Source organism: Bombina bombina, chromosome 6 (assembly GCF_027579735.1).
Source record: "Bombina bombina isolate aBomBom1 chromosome 6, aBomBom1.pri, whole genome shotgun sequence".
Taxonomy (NCBI): domain Eukaryota; kingdom Metazoa; phylum Chordata; class Amphibia; order Anura; family Bombinatoridae; genus Bombina; species Bombina bombina.
In genome coordinates this window covers 716,279,856-716,305,718 of record NC_069504.1, presented here as the reverse complement: position 1 = coordinate 716,305,718, position 25,863 = coordinate 716,279,856, and the positions used below count along the sequence as shown (strand labels likewise).

Genomic DNA, 25,863 nt, shown 5'->3' with positions numbered 1-25,863 from the left:
ATAAACATATATATTTATGTGATATGTGTATATACACGTATAAACACATAAATATATATATATATATACAGTATATATATATATATATACACAGTATATATATATATATATATATATATATATATATTCATATATATTACTGCCCAACGCTGCGGGAATTGCCCCCTGTGCTGTGCTAGGTGGTTTGCCTTATCTGTCTGCATCAGAACGAGGCTCTCATCCAAGCTTATGGAAGGGCGCTCTAGTGAGCACATAGCTTCCGGGCAATGCGAATGCTGGTATCACACTTGTGTAAGCTCCATTTTGCGCTCCTCTCGTAACCTAGCTCATTGTTGCTAACGAAATGCACTTCAACTATGAGTATCGGGAATCCTTGTTTCCTTTGCTGAGTGAGGTAGAAAAATAAAGTTATTGATAAGCTGACAAAAGAAAAAGGAATGTTATTAAAGCTGCCCTCTAATGCTCATGAAAAACACCTGATAAATATGTACTAAACAATAGACATGCTCATTTGTCACTTTTGTTTTTAAAATAATGCCACATATGGCAGCCGTCAGCATCTATATGTTTTTATGTTGCAGTTCACAAGAAGAAATCCGGCTCAGACAGGAGCTGAATGCCACTGGAGGCTGCCATATTCTGCATTTGTTTTAAAAAGCAAGTTACAAATATACATGTGTATTGTTTAGTATAAATTCATCAGGTGTTTTGTCAGCTTATCAATAACATTAATCTTCTACCTTACTCAGTAAGGGTATCAAGTATTCCCGATACACTTGAAGTGTATTTTGTTAGCAACAATGGGCTAGATTACAAGACGGTTTTTTTAACATACGTTTTTTGGGACCGCATTCTTCTTTTTTGTATTGCATCTACCAAGGGTTGTGAGGAGCCCCTGTCCTTTGGTCCCAGTATGCATGTTTGAGCATTTCTCATCATACTCACCCACACAGCCAGGATTGGATGTCCAGAAGAGAGCGGAGCTGTAACGGAGACCGGAGAACCTACGTCACTTCCAGAAGTAAGTCCTGCACCCGCTATTGGCAACGCCGGTGGAAGGATAGAGGTTGACGGTCGCGCTTACACCGTGGTCGCCGCCTCTGCCAAACCAAAGAAAGCCGCCCCATGAGAAGGTACAGTGACGCACTGCAGGAATAAGGCAACGCTGTAACGCTGTAAGGGGTTTTCGTTAGCGGTGTGGCAGGTGAAGAAAAAAAGTTTTGTTTTGTTTTGGGAATATACCGGTGTCTCTGTCCGCCTATTTTTGAAGTGTTGAAGTGCTGTGAGTCGTTCCTCTTTACTGCTAGTGTGACTTTGCTTGTTTATATTTCTAGATTACAAGTGGCTCACTATTTAGTGCTCCGACTTGAGCGTAAACTTCGCTAGAAGTAAGCTTTTTGAGCACGTCAGGGAGCACGTATATTGCAAGTTGAAAGTAAAAAATGTGTGCATGAGTGCACTAATTTGAGGACTTCGTATAATGTGCCAGCGTTAACGTATTCGGCCTATAGACTTCAATGGAGAGCGTAGAAGAAAAAAGCCTAACACTTATCGCTCACACACTAACCCAACAGGAGTTATTAATATTTCATTCCAATGTTCTTCACATACAGGAATATGCCATTTTTATTGTAAATACATATTTCTATATATCTGTACATACCTATAGCTTTACATATATTCCTCTAGATATATAGGTATGGATACATATATTACATTAACTTTATCAGATATATATATATATATATATATATATATATATATATATATATACATAGATAGATATATATATAGTCTTTATAGCATGGCCTAGTACTCACGGTAACCTTTGAACCACCGGGGTGCACATCAAAGAGATCCTGCATAATTCACAGATCCAACATATCGCAAAAAGGAAGGCACTATAGCTTTATATATATATATTCCTCTAGATATATAGGTATGGATATATATATTACATTAACATTATCAGATATATATATATATATTTAATAATAAAATATAAATTGTATATATGTGAAGAACATAGGAAAGGCAGCCCAGTAGGAATGTATATGAGGAAGGGGCTTTTGACCCCAAGGCAGGTCAGAGGAGTTATGGGTGGTAGTTAATGAGTTGGAAGGAGGTGCTTGGAGTGGGGATTATTAATAAGGATACCGGAAGTTTGAGGGTATTCTTCAATTCCGGAGCAGTGGTGAAAAGAAGCTGTCATTGACTTTGCTGCTTCTCGCCTAGATCCGGAGCTGAAGGCTTACTTACCTATATATATAGCATGGCCTAGTACTCACGGTAACCTTTGAACCACCGGGATTCACAGATCCAACATATCGCAAAAAGGAAGGCACTCGCCGGGTTTAATAAGGATAAAGTTTTATTCCTTATGAAGTAACGTTTCGGAGTTTTACCTCCGTTTTCAAACTGACAACAAGAATCAATGCTATACACAGCCTTAAATACCCCTTCACCATAATCACCTAGTGCAGGTGTTGCACAACACTTAGCAAGCATCATCAGACAGTGCCCGTATCTTAGCAACCAACAACAAACAACCTTAAGTGAACACCTTTCAGATAAAAGATACTGGGTATAACTATCTCATGCAGAGATTATAGGAAACTATGCCACTCAAGTTTAGTGTTCAGTCCTTTTTTGTTTGTTTTTTATTTTTATTGCTTTTTGTTTATTTTATGTTTTTAGTCTGGTTTATGTGATGTCTTTCATGGTGTTTTATTTTTTGTTGATATTTTAGATTTTTTTACTTTGTTCTTTGTGTGTCCTTTTTTGTGGCTGTCTTTCGTTGTTGTTTTTTTTTTTTTGTTTTTTTTTGTGGTTTGTTTATTTTATGTTTTTACTCTGGTTTATGATTTGTTGTATTGTCAGGTAGTTTTCTGTTTGTTTTGTTACATGTATGATGCCGGGATGAGTTAAGGCTGTGGGACTGAGGTTTGGCATGACAAAGAGATTTCATGTCATCCTTTGATGCAGGACAGCCGAGATTAGCAATCCTTTGAGTGCCGTATGTATCTGTTTCTAGAAATTAGAATACTGGATTTAGGAAATGTGTGGATGTTTTTGGTATATTATGGAGGTTATATCCTGTACATATTAGTCCTAAGTTAGTAATGCAGTTTAGTATACAAAGTACTGTAGAAATTGCTGTGCTTGAGACATATATTAATGTATTTAGTTACCTTATTAGCGCTAATAGGTGTAATATTGCAGCAATTCAATTGTTTTTAAATAAGTTAGTTTTACACGTTCATTATTAGTTGTAGTGAAAGGTGTTCACTTAAAGGGAAATTAAACCCACATTTTTACTTTAATGATTCATATAGAGAATACAATTTTTAACAACTTTCTAATTTACTTCTATTATCTAATTTGCTTCATTCTCTTGATAATCTTTCCTGAAAATCATATCTAGATAGGCTCAGTAGCTTCTGATTGGTGGCTGCACATATTTGCCTTATGTGATTGGCTCACCCATGTGCATTGCTATTTCTTTAAGAAAGGATATCTAAAGAATGAAGCAAATTAGATAACAGAAGTAAATTTGAATGTTGATTAAAATTGTATTCTCTGTCTGAATCATGAAAGAAAATGTTTGGGTTTAATGTCCCTTTAAGGTTGTTTGTTGTTGGTTGCTAAGATACGGGCACTGTCTGATGATGCTTGCTAAGTGTTGTGCAACACCTGCACTAGGTGATTATGGTGAAGGGGTATTTAAGGCTGTTTATAGCATTGATTCTTGTTGTGAGTTTAAAAACGGAGGTAAAACTCTGAAACGTTATTTCATAAGGAATAAAACTTTATCCTTATTAAACCCGGCGAGTTCCTTCCTTTTTGCGATATATATATATATATATATATATATATATATATATATATATATATATATATAGGTATGTGGAAAAAGCGCACTCCAAGGGATCCTTAAACAGGCACTTTTATTTAGTGAACGTTTTCGGACATAATATAGTCCGTCCTCAGACCAAAAGTGGTCTGAGGACGGACTATATTATGTCCGAAAACGTTCACTAAATAAAAGTGCCTGTTTAAGGATCCCTTGGTGTGCGCTTTTTCCACATACCTGTTTATTTTGTTTGCTGCACCCAGGGCACTGGATTATTTGTCTGCTTTTAGTGCAATCCCCCAGTGATATATGTATATATATATATTTAATAATAAAATATAAATTGTATATATGTGAAGGCAGCCCAGTAGGAATGTATATGAGGAAGGGGCTTTTGACCCCAAGGCAGGTCAGAGGAGTTATGGGTGGTAGTTAATGAGTTGGAAGGAGGTGCTTGGAGTGGGGATTATTAATAAGGATACCGGAAGTTTGAGGGTATTCTTCAATTCCGGAGCAGTGGTGAAAAGAAGCTGTCAGTGACTCTGCTGCTTCTCGCCTAGATGCGGAGCTGAAGGCTTACTTACCTGTACTCACCTACCTTTACCATGGAGCAGCTTCAAGAGGTAAAGGCGGCGGCCACAGCCCTTTCTAGGGAGCGTGGTGCGGGATGGCTGCTGGAGCAGTTAAAGAGATCCCAGTTAAGCGCTGAGGCCTACCAGGCGGTCTAAGTCCGGAGGTGCCTGTGCATCGGTCATGGGGAGCCTCTGGTGCTGGGTCACGCCGAGCTGGAGGTCGGAATCGGAGGTCCGCTTGGCGGTAGAGTTTGGAGATGATTAGGCCGGAGGAGGTGCAATCTTAAAGGGACAGTTTCAGGAAGGGTTTTGAGGGCTTGAGTTTAGCGTTTAATCATCAGGTTGGCAGTAGTTCTGTTGGTGTCTGACTGAATAGGGCGGGGAAACACTTCACTTCTCTCCCATGGGGTGTTGGGTGGCTGTCACAAATTTCTGCATCTCAGGATAATCATATAAGGGGCTTAGTGCTTCAAGCGGGCTACTCTTTACAGGGACAGTTTTGCAGGAGGGGTTTCTGTAGGGCCGGGGCTTGCCCCCCTCTTTTTTTCCTTTCTGCCCAGGTTAGGGGTGTGTCCATTTTTCCCCCCTTTCAATGTATTGTTTATCTTCCCCTTCTCCCCCTCTCATCCCCCCTCCCTTTGTTTATCTCCCTCTTCCTCCCCTCTTTTTCCCTTTTTTTCCTCCCCTCCCCCCTTCTTTTTTCTCTTTTTCCTCCCCCTTCCCCCCTTCCTTTATTTTATTAGGGGTATGTCTTGGGGGGGGGGGGTGCTCGAGGGTCTTTGGGGTGTTTTTGTGTTGTGGATAATTAGACTATTTTTCTTTTCTAGTGGAGGAACCAGTGGTTGCTGTAAGTGCAAACAATTTATATGTGTGCAAACTAATATATACAAAACATAGAAAACACACGTCTGATGTCCAAGGTATAAAACATGCAACCCCCTGCTTCACCAGACCCTATACAAAATAGGACTTGTCTGGCCAGGTTATCTTAGGGATCTATGCATGCAATATTTTAAGATAGCAGCATAGATAGCATTAGTATAGAAGCAAGGCAGATAAAAAAGTGATCAATTGGTTATATGGGCATAAGCATTCAATTTTCCAAAGACAGTTATGCATATGTTAATATCACTTGGTCGACATATGGCAAAAAACATCCATGCAAGCAAGCAAGTAAAAAGCAAGCAGGTGGCTGAACAAGTAGAGATAGCAGCGTAGAAGCAAGTGTCTCAAATGTCAATACAGTTTGGCAGCGTGGAGGTTCAACACCTAGTTCTCAAAAACAGAGATTTCTCAGATTCGTTTATCTTTTCTCTACTACAAGCCAGTAAGCCTGTCACACAGAGAATATATAATTTATTATTATTATTATTATTATTATTATCAGGTATTTGTAGAGCGCCAACAGATTCCACAGCGCTATGAACATAGGTAGTATACAAAATAACATTTACAGGGGTCAAGTGGGTACAGGACCCTGCCGAGAGTTGCACTGTTGTAGTCGGTTCTTATGAATGTGAACTACAAACAGCTGGGCTCGTAGGCTTACATGCTATGGGGTTTAAGGGGATAGCAGTGGAGATATGAAGGTTAGTGTAGGTTGTATGCATCCCTGAATAGTACAGTCTTCAGGGAGCACTTGAAGCTTTCAAAACTAGGGGAGAGTCTTGTGGAGTGAGGCAGAGAGTTCCATAAGATTGGAGCCAGTCTGGAAAAATCTTGTAAACGGGAATGTGAGGAGGTAACAAGAGAGGAGGAGAGTAGGAGATCATTAATGGAGTGAAGGGGGCAGGAGGGAGAGTATCTGGAGACAAGGTTTGAGATGTAGGAGGGAACAGTGCAGTTGAGGGCTTTGTGTGTCAGAGTGAAAATTTTGTGTTTAATCCTGGAGGCAAGAGGAAGCCAGTGAAGGGATTGGCAGAGAGGTGCAGCAGATGAAGAGCGATGTGTAAGGAAGATGAGCCTGGCAGAGGCGTTCATTATGGATTGTAAAGGAGCTAGGCGGCAGCTACGGAGACCAGAGAGGATGGAGTTGCAGAAGTTGAGGCGGGAAAGGATGAGAGAGTGGATTAAAATCTTAGTTGTGTCTTGTGTAAGGAAATGTCTAATTTTAGAAATGTTTTTAAGGTGGAAGTGGAAGGCTTTGTGACCTCAAAGACATCGGGCATGTGGGGTTTGGGTAATGATGGAGTTATCAACAGTTATAGAGAAATGGGGGATGGAGATTTTGGAAGAAGGGGGAAAATAAGGAGCTCAGTTTTGGAGAGATTTAGCTTGAGGTAGTGAGAGTACATCCAAGATGAGATATGAGAGAAACAGTTAGTGACATGGGTTAGCAAGGAAGTAGATAGTTCTGGTGCAGAGAGGTAGATTTGGGTATCATTGGCATACAAATGATAATGAAACCCGTGGGACTTTATTAAGGAACCTAATGAGGACATGTAGATTGAGAAGAGGAGGGGACCGAGTACAGAGCTTTGCGGTACCCCAACAGAAAGAGGTAACGGGGCAGAGGATGTCCCAGAGAAGGCTATACTAAAGGTACAGTTAGACAGATAGAAAGAGAACCACGAGAGAGCTGATGCTGCAGGAATGGAGGGTTTGGAGCAAAAGAGGGTGGTCGACAGTATCAAAGGCTGCAGACAGATCAAGGAGGATAAGTAGAGAGAAGTGGCCTTTGGATTTTGCTGTAAGTACGTCGTTGGTAACCTTAACAATTGCTGTCTCTGTGGAGTGTAGGGGGCGAAATCCAGATTGCAGTGGGTCAAGGAGGGAGTTTTTTTTTTTTATTGAGGTAGAAAAATAGACAGTACAAAATTGTTGCATATACAGCTAGTATATAACAGGTGTTAATAATCAACATAGTCCTTGTAATACATAACATTGCGATATATTCATACTGTAGTAGTACACATATAGGAAAGTAAAATTGAATCAACCTCAGATTTTCTTAACATTAGCAAGTGAGGATCGCATATAACCAACATTGATTTTGAAACTATCAATTGGACTAGTGGATGGTGTTGGTCATGTTAAACAACAAATATCAACAAATATCTTCGTTTGCTAATGGTATAATATGTAGGTATGGTATAATATTTAGGGTACGGTATGGACAAGATAAACCGTGCAGTGAATTCTCCCGGATTGGGAGGCTTATTATGGGGGGGGGGGGGGGAGGTGGGAGTTTGAATATAATAAGTAAATATAAATCAAATGTGTTTTTGGTAGCTACATATTCAGTAGTTATTATGAGGATATTGAAAAAAGCCAGTTTTGTTTACGGGTAGTTATATGTCTCTGAGCTCCCAGTTGTAGATAAGGGCCTGCACCTAGCTAAAATGGTGGGAAAGGGGATCTTGCTGCCTCGGCCGCTGGCAGCCCGACCCCCATATATTAATATCTTTGGTGCTAGCCTAAAGATATAACAAAGGAGTGGAATGAAAAATTAAACTAGGTAACCTGCGCGCTGCGAGGATCAATATTCAGCAGGAAACAAGGTAGTAATAACGAGCTTATCTCAATATAACGTATATTAAAAGTTAGAGACAATATGATGTGCTACAAACAATATTTCACATATATATAGACCAGCTAATACCCATTTCCTATTGCGGCTGCGGGCTCATTAACCTATGTCAGGGCATAATCAAGCACGGTGCACAGTATCCTAATGGGTTCAAGGCCTGGTTGTGAGCTAGTATATAATAAATAATGGTATGCATGAAATGTTAAACTGATTGGCATGTGACTCTAAAATCCCCGCAAGGTTGCAACAAGAGTGTGGAATCCTTCATAATAGCAATTCATTGCCACACAAGGTGACTATACGTTAAGGCATCTATCATGCACATAAGCTAAGAGAAGCAGACCCCAAGGCATACTATGGCATATTGAAGACAATAGTAAGTAAAAAATAAGCTCCTAGTAGCCTCCAATCCAAAATTAAAGATTTCTACACTTAGTGGAAGCGTTATAGTAGTGCATATCTAGGAGCATCAGGTTAAACATTGTTATGGTCACCTATGTCTATTATCTGTGCTAACCAATAGATAGAGCAATAAAAATATTTATCATATAGGTACACATAGTAAAGCATGGAATATAGAATGAGCAGGTGAATCAAAAGGGATGCTGTAGCATGAAAAAGTATTAAGTTTAAATTCTATTAATATCTCAATGGACATAAATAAACTGCTAGGCAATTGCAAGATAAAACTAAACTATGCAGGCAAGTTAAAACGGCCCTGTTGCTTCCAGGTATGAGTAGCTATTTTACTGTGGTCTTAAATATACTTGGAAGTACATAAAATAGCATTACATGCAGTTTTCATTGATATCCCAGTGGGTATAGATAAGCTATATACAATTTGGGCAGAAAACTGAACCATGCAGATAAAATGGGACGGTCCTGTGTTAGCTAAGCCGTCACACTTCTATTTAACTTTAGAGTTCACAGACATTGTTATCAACCCAAAAAACAAAATACCCATAGAATTCTGTTTAAACTAGAGCATAAAGTTCCTCAGCACCAGTAACGATTATAAAAATTAGGACCCAGTAACTAAAAGTTCCTGATACTGGGATAGTATCATACTAGGTGTTAAGAGGGAGTTATTGAGAGAACAGCTCTATTAAATAGCGTTACAAGTTGACACTGCTATCGAAGGCTTAGAGAGCTAGAGCTGAGAGGAGAAGAAAAAACTGTAGATAACGGTGTGAGGTCCGGCAGGATAAAGAGCTCAGTTAACATGCACACATATATCAAACAGAAGAGACAGCATTTGCCTCTAACAACGTTAATATTCTTGCATCACCGTGTGTACCAGAATCCTATATGTAGGAGTCCCAAGTGCGTATATAAATTATCTCCTGCTCACTATGAGTGATCCCACAACTTTAGCTTATGCCAATTGTGCCAAGGAGATGGTAGAGAAAGAAACCTCCGGGGTCCCACTGCAGCTTCCACAAATGTGCGTAGCGGTGGTAGCAGCAGGGTTGTTGAACCGATGGTAGAGTGCCTCTGGCCAGAAGCCAGAAATAACTAGGCTTGGGGTATCTCCAATGACGGTTCCACTTTTGCAGGCAAGGAAGACTTAGTGAGCTCTCCTTTCTAGTGTGCCGCGCTAGCCAACTGAGTAGGTCTGAGTGTGGGGGCAGATAAAGGGCCTCTTTATCACCGCAGCTGTTATGGGACTCGCCTAGAATCCTTTTTGAAGTGCGGGTAGTTAGCGGTGACTCTCTCAGATTGAGCGCTTTTGTTTGTAGGTCGTGCCACTCCACAGCAGAGACCTGCGTAATTTCAGCTCCCTGTTCCTCTGTGACTACTGTTTCATGAGGCAGTGAAGCGTGCTCCGCATTTGTAATCCAAAATGGCGGCTTTCGCGGGTCATCTGTGGTTTCCAGGCACTTCTCCTCGCAGTCAGTCAGGGTAGGTGAGAGAGTGTTATGAGCAGTGACAGGCTTAAAAGCCTCAGTCACTGAGTGTAAGAGAGCTTCGTTGTGGCTGTCCCGCAGCTCCTGCATCTGTCTATAAAGGAGAGCCGCCATAACTTTGCAAATGCGATGTAGCGGGCAAAGCTAGAGAATAGGGTCCTCCAGGGATATCCAGCACTGCTAAGCCACTTTCTCAGCAGCAGGATGAAAGTACACCTTAAAGGTCTCTGAAAGAAGGTTACAGAAGGATAAAATATTCCTGAAATCCTTTAAAATAGTGAGATATGTTAGGAGCTCCTGAAATGTGCGTCTTGCTTCAATGCTAGTTGGCTCCGCCCCCCTCAAGGAGGGAGTTTAATGTAAGGAAATGGGATAGATGTGCATATACTAGCTTTTTAAGAAGCTTTGAGCAAAAGAGGGAGTAGGGAAATAGGCTGGTAGTTGTATGGGGAGGTTGGATGGAGAGAAGGTTTTTTTGAGGATAGGTGTGACCAGTGCATGTTAAAGAGATGAGGGAAATATACCAGTACTGAGAGAGAGATTGAAGATGTGTGTGAGTATAGGGGTAAGGGTAGAAGAGAGGGAGGGGAGTAGCTGTCAGGGGATGGGGTAAAGGGGACAGGTAGTGAGGTGAGAGGATAGTATAAGGGCAGAAACGTCTTCCTCTGTAACAGGGGCAAAAGAGCTAAATTCTTGGCTATGTGGGTTTTGGATGATTTGTTGTTGAAGTAGCTGTCAAAATCTTGAGCTGAGAGAGAAGTTTTAGTGGAAGGTGGGGGTGGGCGGTGAAGCGTATTGAATGTGGAGAACAGACATTTTGGGTTTGAAGAAAGAGTAGAGATAAGAGTAGAGAAGTAATGTTGTTTATATAGATTAAATACAGAATAGTAAGAGTTCAAGAGGAACTTATAGTGAAGAAAGCCAGCTGAACTCCGACATTTCCTCCAGTGACGCTCAGCAGTATGGGAACATCTGCATAGGTACTGTGTCAGAGGAGTATGCCAGGGCTGAGGATGAGTGTATGATTTCTGAGCTATGGTAGGTGGGGCCAGATTGTCAAGGACCGATGAAAGGGTGGAGTTGTAGTGGCAGATAGATTCATCAGGGAAGGAAAAGGAGGGGATGGAAGAAAGGGGGGGGGGGTTTGAGAGAGCTAACGAGCTGTTGATGATCTAATGACTTGATTCTTTTGTTAAGTTTGGTGTGAGGGGTAGAAGGAGGGAGAGTTGTAGGGGGGGAAGTGATGTTACAAGGGAGGAGGTGATAGTCAGAAATTGAGTTTGTGAAATATGAGATATTGCATTGATAGCTGAAAATCAGAACAAGGGAGTGACCATCTTTGTGATTAGGAGAGTCCATTGTGACAGGCTGAAAGAGGAAGTGAGTTGCAGAAGCTGTTTTTCAGAGGAGGCAGGGGGATTATCAAAAGGGAGGTTGAAGTGGCCAAGAATGAGGGCAGGGGTATCTAAAAAAAGGAAATACGGTAGCCAGGCGGCAAAGTGATCTAGAAATAGAGTTGAGGAGCCAGGTGGGCGGTATATGACTGCAACACGTATAGAGAGTGGAGAGAATAAGCAAATCATGTGTGTTTCAAATGAAGAAAATGTGAGGGAAGAGAAGGGCTGTATTTGTTGAAAGGTGCAATGAGAGCAAAGTAAAATACCAACACCACTTACTTGTCTATTATCAGACCTAGGAGTGTGGCTGAGGTGAGACCCCCATGGGACAGTGCGGCAGAGGAAGCTGTGTCTGAAGGAGAGAACTAGGTTTCTGTGAGAGCCAGAGGATCATAAGATTTGGAAAGCCTTCTTTTGTGTTCTTCTAAAGGTTTCTCATGGAAATCTTTTAGAATACCCTGAATTCTTCAGTTTCTTTAGGATGGACTGGATAAGGGTTTATTAGCTAGTTCTTTAAAGGGTCAGATTTTGGCATTATCTGTTTTATTTCTTAAGAAGCTGGCTAAGTTGGCTGATGTCCAAACTTTTGTGCAAACCTCGATGAGCTCTGTCTTCTGATCACCCTTTCTTGGTTTTTCATAAGGAAAAAGCAGTCCTCTGGACTAAATATGATTCTCTTCCAAAGGTTGTGTCTTCAGAGAATATTAAATAGGAAATTGTTGTTCCTTCACTGTACCCAAATCCTTCTAACTTTAAGGAATGCCTACAACACAATTTGGATGTAGTCATATCCTTAAAATTATATCTTCAGACTACTTAAAGGGACAGTCAACATCAGAATTATTGTTGTTTAAAAATATAGATAATCCCTTTATTACCGATTCCCCAGTTTTGCATAACCAACACTGTTATATTAATACACTTTTTACTTCTGTGACTAACTGGTATCTAATCATCTTCTGACCGCCCCTAATCACATGACTTTTAGTTATTATCTATTGACTTGCATTTTAGCCAATTAGTGCAGTGTCTGCCACTAGCCACGGGCGTGATTACAATGTTATCTATATGGCCTACATGAGCTAGCTCTCCCCTGCTGTGAAAAGCTAATTAAAAAGAGGCAGCCTTCAAGGGCTTAAAAATTATCATATGAGCCCTCCTAGGTTTGCTTTCAACTAGAATACCAAGAGAACAAAGCAAAATTGTTGATAAAAGTAAATTGGAAAGTTGTTTAAAATGACATGCCCTATTTGAAAAATTAAAGTTTTTTTTGGACTTGACTGTCCCTTTAAGATTTTAGACAGACTTCTAGATTATTTGTCCACTTTTCAGGTCCCAGAAAGGGTAAAAGGCTACAGCAGTGGCCTTGGCATCATGGCTGAAGCAGACTATTCATAAGGCTTATATGGTTGCTGGAAAACTGCCTCCATAAAAGAGTAACTGCTCATTATACTAGGTCTGTAATAACTACTTGGGCCTTCAAAAATTGCGCTTCCTTGGAACAGATTTTCAAGGCAGCAACTTGGTCTTCTCTCCATACCTTTCTAAATGTTATCATTTTGATATCTATGCTTCTTCCTTCAGGCCGCAGTGTCTGGCAAATAGGAACTAGAGGCTTGACAAAGGGCTTATTGTTAGCTCGAAACTTTGCTTTGTTATTGGACCCTGTATGAAAAATAAAGGTCACTTTGCTCACCATAGCTGGAGATTACTTTTTCATTTGGATCTGTCTGGGCTTGGTAAGCCTTCTCCGTGCTCCTGTGAGTAGTGGGTGCTGTATTCATTTATTCTATTCAAATAGGAACTGCCATCATTTTGTCCCATCCGTCCTTGACATGGACTCTCAACTTGGGTTTTGTATCGCACATGTTATAGACATCTATGGACTCTTATCATTTTACAAAAGAAAACAGTATTTATATGTACCAATAAATGTCTTTCTTTTAGGATGATGAAAGTCCATAGTACCCACCCAGATTTGTGCTAATATGGGGCAACAGTTCTTATTTGCACCTCTTAAACCTGCTTTCTGTCTTTTCCTACCTTTTATGTCTCTCTCCTCTGTTGGGCTATACGTAAACTGAGTGGGGAGAGGGATGGGAGGGATTAAAAGCTCTTGTGAGGGTACATGACCTTGTCTTAGTGGCGAATAATATATCCCCCATGTTATGGTCACATATGGACTACTATCATCCGAAATAAATGTATTGGTAAGTATAAATTCTGTTTCCATTTTTTTTTTGATATTCAGAATTGGTTAATTTATTTATTTTCAAACAGCCTGTTTTCCTTTTATCAGAATGAAATCTTTTTTTCAGCAGTGGCTCCATTTTCTATGGTACTATTCTTCAGTTTCTTTTTCCAGCTAGCAGGTCTGAAAATGTCTGCAAATAAAATTGTGACCCACATAGATGTTTTTTTAATCTTACCATGGGGTAGAGACTTACAGACTTTCAGTTATAAGCACTGTTCAAGTCTATTCATTTTTATACATTCAGTTAGTTCATTCAGTTAACCTAGACATCCTTAAACTTGGCCCTCCAGAGGTTTTGGAACTATATTTCCCATGATGCTTAGCCAGCTGATATGCTGGCTGAGCATCATGGGAAATGTAGTTCCAAAACCTGGATTCTATATCTTGGCCTAATACCTAGATAATACTTATCAGGGTTCCCATGATGGGCTCTCTAGGAAGGAGGGTTGAGGAGGTTAGGCCATCTTCATATAGGTAAAAGGGGTGTGGTTTATTTCTGTCCATGTCCACTTCAGCGAGGGGGATTTCACCTGGTAAGTATTATCTAGGTGTTAGGCCAAGACGTGTATATTTCAGTAGGTTTCCTTCTGTGACATCATAAGATATGCAAATGTGAAATGTTAGCAGGCCTGACACATAGGGGCTCATTTATCAAGATCTGTACGGAGCTTGTGGGCCCCTGTTTCTGGCGAGTCTTCAGACTCGCCAGAAACACAAGTTATGAAGTAGCGGTCTAAAGACTCTGAGCAGGCGGACAGGAATCGCCGGAAATCAACCCGATCGAGTACGATCAGGTTGATTGACAGCTCCCTGCTGGCGGCCCATTGGCCGCGAGTCAGCAGGGGGCGGCGTTGCACCAGCAGCTCTTGTGAGCTGCTGGTGCAATGTTAAATGCAGAGAGCGTATTGCTCTCCAAATTCAGCGAGGTCTTGCGGACCTGATCCGCACTGTCGGATCAGGTCCGCAAGACCTTTCATAAATAGGCCCCATTGCGTTTAATGAATGTAAGCTTCTGCTTTTTATTACTTAAATTTTATTTTTTTTATCTTAGTAAAAGATTATTTTTATTTGAATATATTTTGCTAACCTGTTCAATATTTGAGTATTTAACATCTAAATAATTATTTTATTACAGAAAGCTTTATTTTGATAGTAAGTTTTATTTACATCTTTTTTCATACTTTTATTACATTAAAAAAAACTAGTCAAACGTAGCACATTTTATTAGATGTGGGTCTGTTTTCTTTAGAAAAATGAAGCTTGAGAGGTAATATGATTACTTTATATAAATATATTCAAGGCCCATACACAGAGTTGGCAGAAGTTCTTTTTAATAGCAATTTTTTTTATGTATAATGAAGCGCTAATACCAAATATTATGTATAATACAGCTTAAACCAAAAACAATACATACAATAAAAATACACTCATTTTCATTTCACTGCATGTTATAGACACTACTATAAAGAATAATATGCACAGATACTGATATAAGAATCCAGTATAAAACTGTTTAAAAACTAACTTAGAAGCTCTCAATGTAACCCTTTAAGGACACAGCTTTCAGTTTGCTCAATTGTTTTATGACGGAAAAATTCCGTCATATGTCCTTAAGAGGTTAACACTGTTTATGAGATAAGCCTGGGGCACCCACTGAAAGGGGCTGATAGCAGAACCTCCCCCCTCCCCTGCATATGAAAAGACCAATTATACAAATAGAAGCAGCTTGAAGTCTGTATACATCAGTATACATTTAATACTTTGGGGCTTGGTAAGGAGTCTGAAAATCAGTACAATGTTATTTAAAAATAAGTAAAACTATACATTTTTACGAAAACACCCCAAGATGGGCTTTATAAATGGATCATTTACAAAACATTTATGCAAAGAAAAATCTAGTGTATAATGTCCCTTTAATGTTGCATTTTTCTATAAATATTACAATACTACTTGTTTTTTTAGATATTCTGTCTTTTTTAATGGCTCTTTGAAGAAACTTACAAATTAAAAAATATTTTGATTTAAGACGGTTTTAATATTGATTGACTATGCATATGTTTGTTTTAAATAATGTGATCTTTATTTTTATTACCTGTATTATCTTTGGTTTAAACCATATAAGCGCTTCCTTATACATAATAATTTTTTTGCTATCAACTTTTTTGGGGATATTTATAGGAGCTTATCCAGAAACACAAGTTATGAAGCAGTTGTCTAAAGACTCTGAGCAGGCGGACAGGAATCACCGGAAATCAACCCGATCGAGTACGATCGGGTTGATTGACAGCTCCCTGCTGGCAGGGAGTTTACCACATCTAGATCACTTCAAGTAGTTTTAATATTGGAAGTTCTTTTTATTCTATGACAATTGTTTGTTACAAGAGATCACAATTTAAGGCTAGAGGAAAGGAGATTTAGGGGCCAATTTATCAATGTCTGTCCGACATAATACGCTTTAGCGTATCATGTCCGACAGACATCGCTGAATGCTGACAGCATACGCTGTCAGCATTTAACATTGCACAAGCAGTTTACCAGAACTGCTTGTGCAATGCCGCCCCCTGCAGATTTGCGGCCAATTAGCTGCTAGCAGGGGGTGTCAATGAGCCCAATCATATAGGATCGGGCGGATTGCAGACCGCAGCCTCAGAGGCAGCGGACCAGTTATGGAGCAGCGGTCTTAAGACTGCTGCTTCATAACTGCTGTTTCCGAAGGCTCGCGCGGAAACAGGGGCATCAAGCTCCATTTGGAGCTTGATAATTCGGCTCCTAAATCTTTAGAAACATAACGTTTTTTCACTGTAAAAGCAATCAAATTGTTGAACTCATTGCCTAAGGAGGTAGTAAATGCCAATACAATAGATACATTTAAAAATGGCTTAGATACATTTCTGTCTAAAATCAGACTTCAGGGATATGATCGCTTGTGTTAAATGGGCAATCTTTCTAATTTTATTAATTTAAGTTCAACTGGCAGCTTCTTATTGTACATCAAGAAGCATCTGTATAGGTTGAAATTGATGGACTGTCTACTAAGTACCATGTTACTATATTTTATAGGATAAATGTATTTCATGTACTTTGTTATTAATTTAGTTTTTCATAATTTGTTAGGGTCTTTACCACCAATGAATTTAGGCCAAGATAACAAGTGTTGCGCAAAAATATTGCCAGTTTTGTGCTCTAACAAGCTAGTGCTTTTATATTTGCTCTTATATGACAGGTTGAAAGTAATACATTAGCGCTCAAGCGAAAGTCTGATGCCTGGATGTTGGATAGCACGGGTGCACTAAATCCCTCAAATAATAGACTTCCATGGAGGTGCACTGAAAAACTTATATCAGCTATTGTTCGAGCTGCAGGTCAAGTAGTAGATTTCTTCACTAACTTTTAAACTATGATTTTGTGATAAAAAAAATAATGTTTAACCATTTAAGTGCGAATGTTATGTGAGGATGACAAGCATGTGTCATCATCCTAGGGACGGCTCATTGAAGCTCATCGTGGTCCCCTACTGGCAGATTTGCTTCATTCCCATGTTATTCTTTGTTGAAGAGATACCTAGGTAGCTTTCTAGAGCACTACATGGCAAGAAATAGTCCTGCCATCTAGTGCTCTTGCCAATGGATAACAGTCTTTCAAAACTGCTGCCATATTGTGCTCCAGACATGTGCATGCTCCTGAGCCTCCATCCCTGGTTTTCAACAAAAGATACCAAAGGAACAACAATAATTTGATAATAGAAGAAAATTAGAAAGTTGTTTCAAATTACAAGTTCTATCTGAATCGTGAGAACATTAAAAATGTGGGTTTCATGTCCCTTTATGGGAACTCGATAGGGTGTAAGTATTTAAACCCCTCTCAGCTTCCCGAAGTCCTAGAATCCCCCCAAGACCCACTGTTTGAAAGGCAATCAACAACTCTTTCAAATATGTCTTAGGGGCATTTTGTTTTAAGCACACATTTATAACAAATAAAATGAAACAAAGACACTCTAGGATCTTAGAAAAGGTCATAAAAAAAAACGTAGAGACCTCATGATGATTTATTTAAAGCCCAGAAGTCCTTCATTAAAATATAGCTCCCATATAGATTTTCTATAGCAAGGTGATCACTCTGGAAATAGTGATCACCCAGCATGTATAAATACATTTATTTGACTAGAGGCTCATGGTGGCCCCTACCTGCACATCAAAGTTATAGACACAGTGTTCTCCACAGAAAATATTGCCAGTCGGGTAGCATTATGAAGTAGTCGGGTGTAATACTTTCTAATATTATAATAACATATATAATAACATTGTCTACTATCCAAAGCATAAATTAATTGCATATTTTAACACCAAAGTATTTAATGATAATTTGTGCAATAAACATTTTAACATTTTAATATTGGCTCATTTTAGCTTATTTTTGGCGAGAATTGTATCCGGGTAGTCAGTAAAATCAGCCAGGTGGTGCACCCATTAAAAAGGTCCTGGGGAGAACACCAATACATATACCCAAAGGCCCTTATTTATACGAAGATAACCCCCTTTTTCTTCTGACTATAGAGTTTATGGAAAAAAACGCACACAATTTTTACAACCTTGTTTATTAGCATTTTAATAAAAATATACATTTGTTTACACATTTTGTTGTAGAGTTCTCATATGTCATGATATTTACTTAAAGGGACACTGAACCAATTTTTTTCTTTCGTGATTCAGATAGAGCATGCAATTTTAAGCAACTTTCTAATTTGCTCCTATTATCAAATTGTCTTCATTCTCTTGGTATCTTTATTTGAAATGCAAGAATGTAAGTTTAGATGCCGGCCCATTTTTGGTGAACAACCTGGGTTGTTCTTGCTGATTGGTGGATAAATTCATCCACCAATAAAATAGTGCTGTTCAGAGTTCTAAACAAAAAAAAAAAGCTTAGATGCATTCTTTTTCAAATAAAAATAGCAAGAGAATGAATAAAAATTGATAATAGGAGTAAATTAGAAAGTTGCTTAAAATTGCATGCTCTATCTGAATCACGAAAGAAAAAAAATTGGGTTCAGTGTCCCTTTAAAATAATGATATTGTTTGAATTTGCTGGGTCTACTGAATAAAACAATATATAATATGAGTGAGTTTCTCACTGTAAAACAGTGGAGCTTAAAGGGACAGTCAAGTCAAAATTAAAATTTCATGATTCAGATAGGGCATGTAATTTTAAACAACTTTCCAATTTACTTTTGTCATCAAAATTGCTTTGTTCTCTTGGTATTCTTTGTTGCAGGCTAAACTTAGGTAGGCTCATATGCTAATTTCTAAGTTCTTGAAGGTCGCCTCTTTTAGTAGCTTTTCACAGGCAGACTGTGCTAGTTCATGTTTGTCATATAAATAACATTGTGCTCACTCCCCTGGAGTTATGCATGTGTCAGCACATATTGGCTGAAATGCAAATATGTATAATTCACTGAGATAAGGGGCAGTCTGCAGAGACTTACATACAAGGTAATTACAAAGATAAAAAGTGTATTAATATAACAGAGTTGGTTATGCAAAACTGGGGAATTGGTATAAAAGGGATTATCTATCTTTTTAAACAATACACATTTTCAAGTAGACTGTCCCTTTAAATGTAACCGGGGGGGGGGGGAACGCGGGGGTTTAAAGTGCAGTGACAAAAGCTAGAGGGTTTTAGGGTAACAAAGCTGTGCTTAATGTTTGTACAAAAAAGTAATGTGATCAGCACTGTATAATAACATAATAAAGAGTATAAACATGTGCATACAGCGAAGAAAAGAAGGAATGCACATGCAATAAAGAGCAAACCTGCATAAAGAAATTATGCAAATTGATCATTGATTATCACACAATGATTGGTTGTATTAAAATTAAGCTGTGTTATGCTGTACCTGTTGTTTTCGGAGGATGGGTTAAAGGGACACTGAACCCAAATTTTTTCTTTTGTGATTCAGATAGAGCATGACATTTTAAGCAACTTTCTAATTTACTCCTATTATCAAATTTTCTTTGTTCTCTTGGTATCCTTATTTGAAATGCAAGAATGTAAGTTTAGATGCCGGCCCATTTTTGGGTTGTTCTTGCTGATTGGTGGATAAATGCATCCATCAATAAAAAAGTGCAGTTCAGAGTCCTGAACCAAAAAAATCCTTAGCTGCCTTCTTTTTCAAATAAAGATAGCAAGAGAACAAAGAAAAATTGATAATAGGAGTAAATTAGAAAGTTGCTTAAAATTACATGCTCTATCTGAATCACGAAAGAAAGAATTTGGGTTCAGTGTCCCTTTAAGTTTCAAAATTTACAAGATTGAAAAGTAAGGGAATATTCCATATTATAACATTTTATTACATTAATTTTTTATATGTTGTTGAAGGAGCAGCAATGCACTTTTGGGAGCTAGCTAATCACATCAGGTGAGTCAATAACAAAAGGCATATTTGTGCAGCCACCAGTCACCAGCTAGCTCTCAGTAGTTATTGCTGCTCCTGAACATACCAAACCATGCTTTTCAACCAGTGATACCAAAAGAACAAAACACAGTTTTTAAATACAGGTAGCCCTCAGTTTACGCCGGGGTTAGGTTCCAGAAGGAATGGTTGTAAATTGAAACCCAGTAATGTAAGTCAATGGGAAGTGGGGAGTTAGGTTCCAGGCTCCTCTCAAAATTGTCATAAGTAACACCTAATACATTATTTTTAAAGCTTTGAAATGAAGACTTTAAATGCTGAACAGCATTATAAACCTAATAAAATAATCACACAAAAAAACATTGGCTAAACAGCATTATAAACCTAATAAAATAATCACACAACACAGACTTCACTTGCATTTTTTCTGCAAACAGTTCTTTCTATGCATTCCAATCTGGGCTGATTTATAAACAGGAAGATCTTGTTCCTTTGAAATCTGCTCGATAGCTCAGGTCTGGTTAAATTGATTAATTTCAGCTTGCTTCACTTTGCTGCAACACAAGCGGACAGCTCCACCTACTGGCTATTTTAATAAATGCACTGCTTCTCAATGCTTTTCAATAGCAGTCACATGATTGGAAAAAAAGGTTGTTATTCTGAAACGGTGTAAATTGAACCGTTGTAAAATGAGGGCCACCTGTAGAAGTAAGCTGAAAAGCCTATCAGAATTTTATGTTTCATGTGCCTTTATTAATAAATAAATATTTTTAGATCAACAAACAAATCACATTAAAGGGACAGTAAAGTGAAAATTAAACTTTCATAATTCAGATAGAGCAGCAATTTCCAATTCACTTCTGTACTCTAGTCTGCCTTGTTATCTTAGTATTATTTCCTGAAAAGCATACCTAGTTAGGACATGGGCTGCGGGCTGCCAGGGCTGGGCTAATGGGCTTGGGGTTACTCTAAGTGGCAGTATTAGGTGGGTAGGGAAGCCAGGTTGGCCCGGTTGCGGCTTGGACTCGGCAACGGTCGGAAGCATCAAGAATCTCTTAAAAAATTTAAAATACCAGACACCTGTCAACCCTATCTGCTACTGTGTTTCGTGAAGCAAAAAAGTGTCACAAAACACATCAAAAATACATTACAAAGTACAGTTACACTCATAGTAACACCATCTAATAAAAAAATATTTAAAAAAAATATTGCAAGAAAAAGTTATAAGGGCTCAAAGATATGTGGTCTCAGGTGTTAGAGAAAAAAAAGTCAGGCAAAGGGCTTTAACACTGAAATACATACATATACAAGTCAAAATTGGTGATGCATATATCTATACTATAATCGAATTTATAACGTGTCCGTCGCCATCGTCAGTTGCGCATGCAGCCAAAAGAAAGAAGGTTGCGCGCGCAGCTAAACGAAGCATTAACCAACAAACACCTAACCGCCCGCACAAAATATTAACAAAAAAACCTAACCGCCCACACAAAATAATAACAAAAAACCTAACCGCCCGCATGAAGTATTAACAAAAAAAACATAAACGCCCAAACAAAGTATTAACAACAACAACAAAAAATAACTGCCCGCACAAAATAACAAAATAACCTAACCGCCCGCACAAAATAATAACAAAAAACCTAACCGCCCACATGAAGTATTTACAAAAAAAACATAAACGCCCGAACAAAGTATTAACAACAACAACAAAAAATGACTGCCCGCACAAAATAATAACAAAAAGCCTAACCGCCCGCATGAAGTATTAACAAAAAAAACATAAACGCCCAAACAAAGTATTAACAACAACAACAAAAAATAACTGCCCGCACAAAATAACAAAATAACCTAACCGCCCGCACAAAATAATAACAAAAAACCTAACCGCCCACATGAAGTATTTACAAAAAAAAAAATGCCTGCACAAAGTATTAACAAAAAAAAACTAACCACCCGCACGAAGTATTAACAAAAAAATCACCTAACCGCCCGCACAAAGTATTGACAAAAAACCTAACCGCCCGCAAGAAATACTAACAAAACGCATGTGCAAAATGTACAACTAAACTGCCAACCCCCACATCGCAAAATAATAAAGTAATTAACCCATAATCCACAAATTAAACAACAATGCAAATAACAGCATTTTAATATTAACCCTTAAACTGCCAACCCCTCACAACACAAACTACCTAATTACACTATTAACCCCTAAACCGCAAAAACCTCCACAATGCCAACTAATTACAATATTAACCCCTAAACCGCCAACCCCCACAATGCAAATCAATCTAATCCCTAAGCCCCCTAAACTAAAACCCCATAAATTAACCCCAAATATTTTACAAGATTTAAGATTAAATAAAAAAAACTAATATTACAAAAATTGAAAAAATCTAACATTACAAAAAAACAAACACTAAAATTACAAAAATAAAAAAATCTAAAATAACAGAAAAAGATAAACGTAATTATCCAAAATAAAAATGTTTAAACCTACACTAATACCCCTATAAAAAAGCCCCCCACAATAAAAACACCCCTAATCTAACACTAAACTACCAATAGCCCTTAAAAGGGCTTTTTGTAGGGCATTGCCTTAAGTTAAACAGCTCTTTTACCAAAAAGTACAGTTAAACCCCCTAGCCAACCAACCCCCCAAAATAAAAAACCTAAGTCTAAAAAAACCTAAGCTACCCATTGCCCCTAAAGGGACATTTGTATGGGCATTGCCCTTAAAAGGGCAATCAGCTCTTTTGCTGCCCATTAAAAAATACAAAAATACCTAATCTAACCCCCCCCACCAATATCCAATAAACCAGGGTGATAGAATAACAACAATAGCAATACCAAAACAAATTGCACTCACTGGATTTGAAGTGAATAAAATAATTCAAAGTAACATTTAGAGCCTTCACCCATTCATCAGGTATTGCTATATGTAGAAATATATATCTGTGCAAAAAAAACAATATATACAATATATATATATATATATATATATATATATATATATATATTTATGAATAAATAGAACATCTTCTTTGTGAAGAACATTGGAATGTGAAATATTAATATGTTCATGTCTGGTTAGCGCACTTGAGAATATACGATCGGGTTTGCGTGCTAGTAGGTTTTTTTCCGCTCCATTGACTTCTAAGGGGGAATATATTATTGCGAGCGCGATATTCTAAGCTCGGCTTTTTAGGCTTGTTGGGTTAGCAAGCGAGCGAAAACAGTTTACTTTCAACTCGTAATATGAACTTTATCCAATGAACGCAAAAAGCTTACTTCTAGCAGAGTTAGCGCTTGAGCAGGATTGTTAACTATAGCTTCACTTATAATATGGCCCCGAAAAGTTTACCATCACTTTAAAGGGATAGGAAAATCAAAATTAAACGTGCATTATTCAGATAGAACATGTAATTTTAAGACACTTTTAAATGCACTTCTATTTTCAAATGTGCTTCATTCTCTTGGTATTCCTTGTTGAAAGAAAATACAAACATGTCATGGGAGCTAGCTGCTGATTTGTGCCTGCACACATTTGTCTTTTGTGATTGGCTAACTTGAAGTGATCATCTAGCTGTCTGTAGTGCAATGCTGTTCCTTTAGCAACGTATAACATGATAGTGAAGCAAATTTGATAATAGATGTAAATTGTAAAGTTGTCTAAAATTGTTCTATCCAAATCGTGAAAAAAATTAAAAATACAATTTTTGAGGTTTCCTGTCCCTTTAACTGGGTAATTTTTTAGTGCAGTTTAAATTGTTAGTATTTTCCTCTAATTCCTAGTTTTGAGGTACTATAGTTATTCCTTTTTTTTCATGGCAAGCAAATAATTATGACAGACTGAACAGAAGGTAAAACTGGTTTACTGGTTTAAAATTAAGCAAACATTCAAGTTAAGCAAAATCCTTTTTTTAACTGTTGTTACTGTAAACAACAAACATTGTGTTCAGGAAAGCATCAAATGCATGCAACAGCACAGTTATGTTGTATAGGAATATGTTGCTACACTTGTTTTCCACCTGTACTAAGAAAAATGAAGCCATTTTACACAGAAAAGCAACACTTGAACAAAAGAAGGAATTTATTAAACAAACTGTTAGTAGACTGCCCAAAATATACAGGTTGTTTAAAGAGTGCTGTGTGTAGTAAGCCAAGATGATATTATAGGGATTTGAAACCCCCAATTTTTCTTTCACGATTCAGATATGGCATGTGATTTTAAACATCTTTCTATACTACTTGTATTATCAATTTATCTTCATTCCTTGGTATCTTTTGTTGAAAAGCAGGGGCGCATGCTTAGGAGTCCGTTTCTAAAGCACTATATGGCAGCAGTGTTGCAAGAATGTTATCCATTTGCTAGAGCACTAAATGGCAGAACTATTTCCTGCCATATAGTGATCCAGATACCTACCTAGGTATCTCTTCAACAAAGAACATAGGAACAAAGCAAATTTGAAAACAGAAGTCAATTGGAAACTATTTTTTAAAATTGAATGTCTGAATCACAAAAGAAAATATTTGGGTTTCATATCCCTTTAAAGATAATACATTAGTGATTCTATTTCAAAGCTTATAGAAAGAGTAATTATAATCATTGTATCTTCTTTAATCATCTGTTATTAATGGGTCATAGGCTTAGAACTGTAATTGTAACCTGAATAGATGTTTTATTTTTTTAACATTAAATCCTGTTCTGATAAAGTAAAGCTTCCTATATCAGACAGACACCCAGTCCTGTCATAGCCTCTTTATTTATGTGTTGTAATGAGATCACTGTGTATGCGGTAACCTATCATTATAACGTACAATGAGAAGATTCTTTCTAAAATCAATTAGAAAGATTAGCATTATAAAATAGTGACTAACCTTAGAAATGATTATATTTTCCTCGGCAGTGACGGTCCTTTTCTTATCATCTGCTCCTGCTCGCATTACATCACAATGAAAGTGTATTTTTGTATTCTTTTAGTTGGGTGACAAACTGACAACAGCTAAACAAGCTCACATACTGCTGTTTCAGCTCAAACTGAGGGCTGATCTTTCTCCAGTCTGAGTAATTCTACTGTAGTGGGAGGGAAAGAGTATTTTGTACAACCCAGTTACCTCATAAATGACTCTTATTGTAAATACCCATGAATGTGTTATTCCCTGAAATAGGAGGAATAAATTATATGTTGTGTAGATCGTGTCTCTGCCAGAGTTCATATCTCAATGTTGTCTTTAGATTTGGAACTCCTCTCAGCAGATGTAATACTTTTTTTTTATCTCCAATATTCTGCAACATCTGATATATTTATTTGCTATTTAGATACTCAGATATACCAGAAAGGAAAATAAGGGCTTGATTGCAAGTGGAGGGCAAACATATTAACAATATTCTGCATTAACATCGCTTAAAGGGATAGGAAAGTCAAAATTAAACTTGCTTGATTCAGATAGAGCATGTCATTTTAAGACACTTTTAAATTCACTTCTATTTTTAAATGTGCTTCGTTCTCTTGGTATCACTTGTTGAAATAGAATATGCACATATCCTACACTAGTGGGAGCTAATTGCTGATTGGTGCCTGCAAGCATTTGTCTCGTGTGATAGGTTAACTAGATGTGTTCAGTGAGCCTGGAACATGCGAATGCAGAGGGGAGGGCTTTTGACCCTCATGATGCAGGAGCAAGGGGAGGAGTAGGGGTGGGGGAGAGCAAGGTAGAAAAGGGAAAAGAAAAGGAAGGGAGTCCTCTTTGTCCATGGTGTGAAAAGCTGTTTCCCTCCCTATATTTTTAGGCAGTTGTCGCAGCGGGTGGGGGGGGGGGTGCTTGCTGGGTGGAAATAGCTTTGGGTAATAATTAGTTTACCCCTTGGGTGTCCAGGGGAGGCGGAATATTTGTGAGGATGTGGCTGAATTTAAGGCTATGTATTGGGCAAGCACTGC

At 38.2% G+C, this 25,863-nt stretch overlaps 1 protein-coding gene across 1 annotated transcript in view; it reads right to left on the bottom strand.

The window, feature by feature from the left end:
* The window catches only part of LOC128662228 (beta-1,3-galactosyltransferase 2-like), a 70,941-nt gene extending 45,959 nt beyond the window's left edge, over window positions 1–24,982 (bottom strand). The window contains exon 1 of the mRNA XM_053716046.1: window positions 24,803–24,982. The gene's annotated coding sequence lies outside the window, so the exon portion shown is untranslated. The remainder of the gene's footprint in view (window positions 1–24,802) is intronic.
* Between the last annotated feature and the right edge of the window lie 881 nt (window positions 24,983–25,863).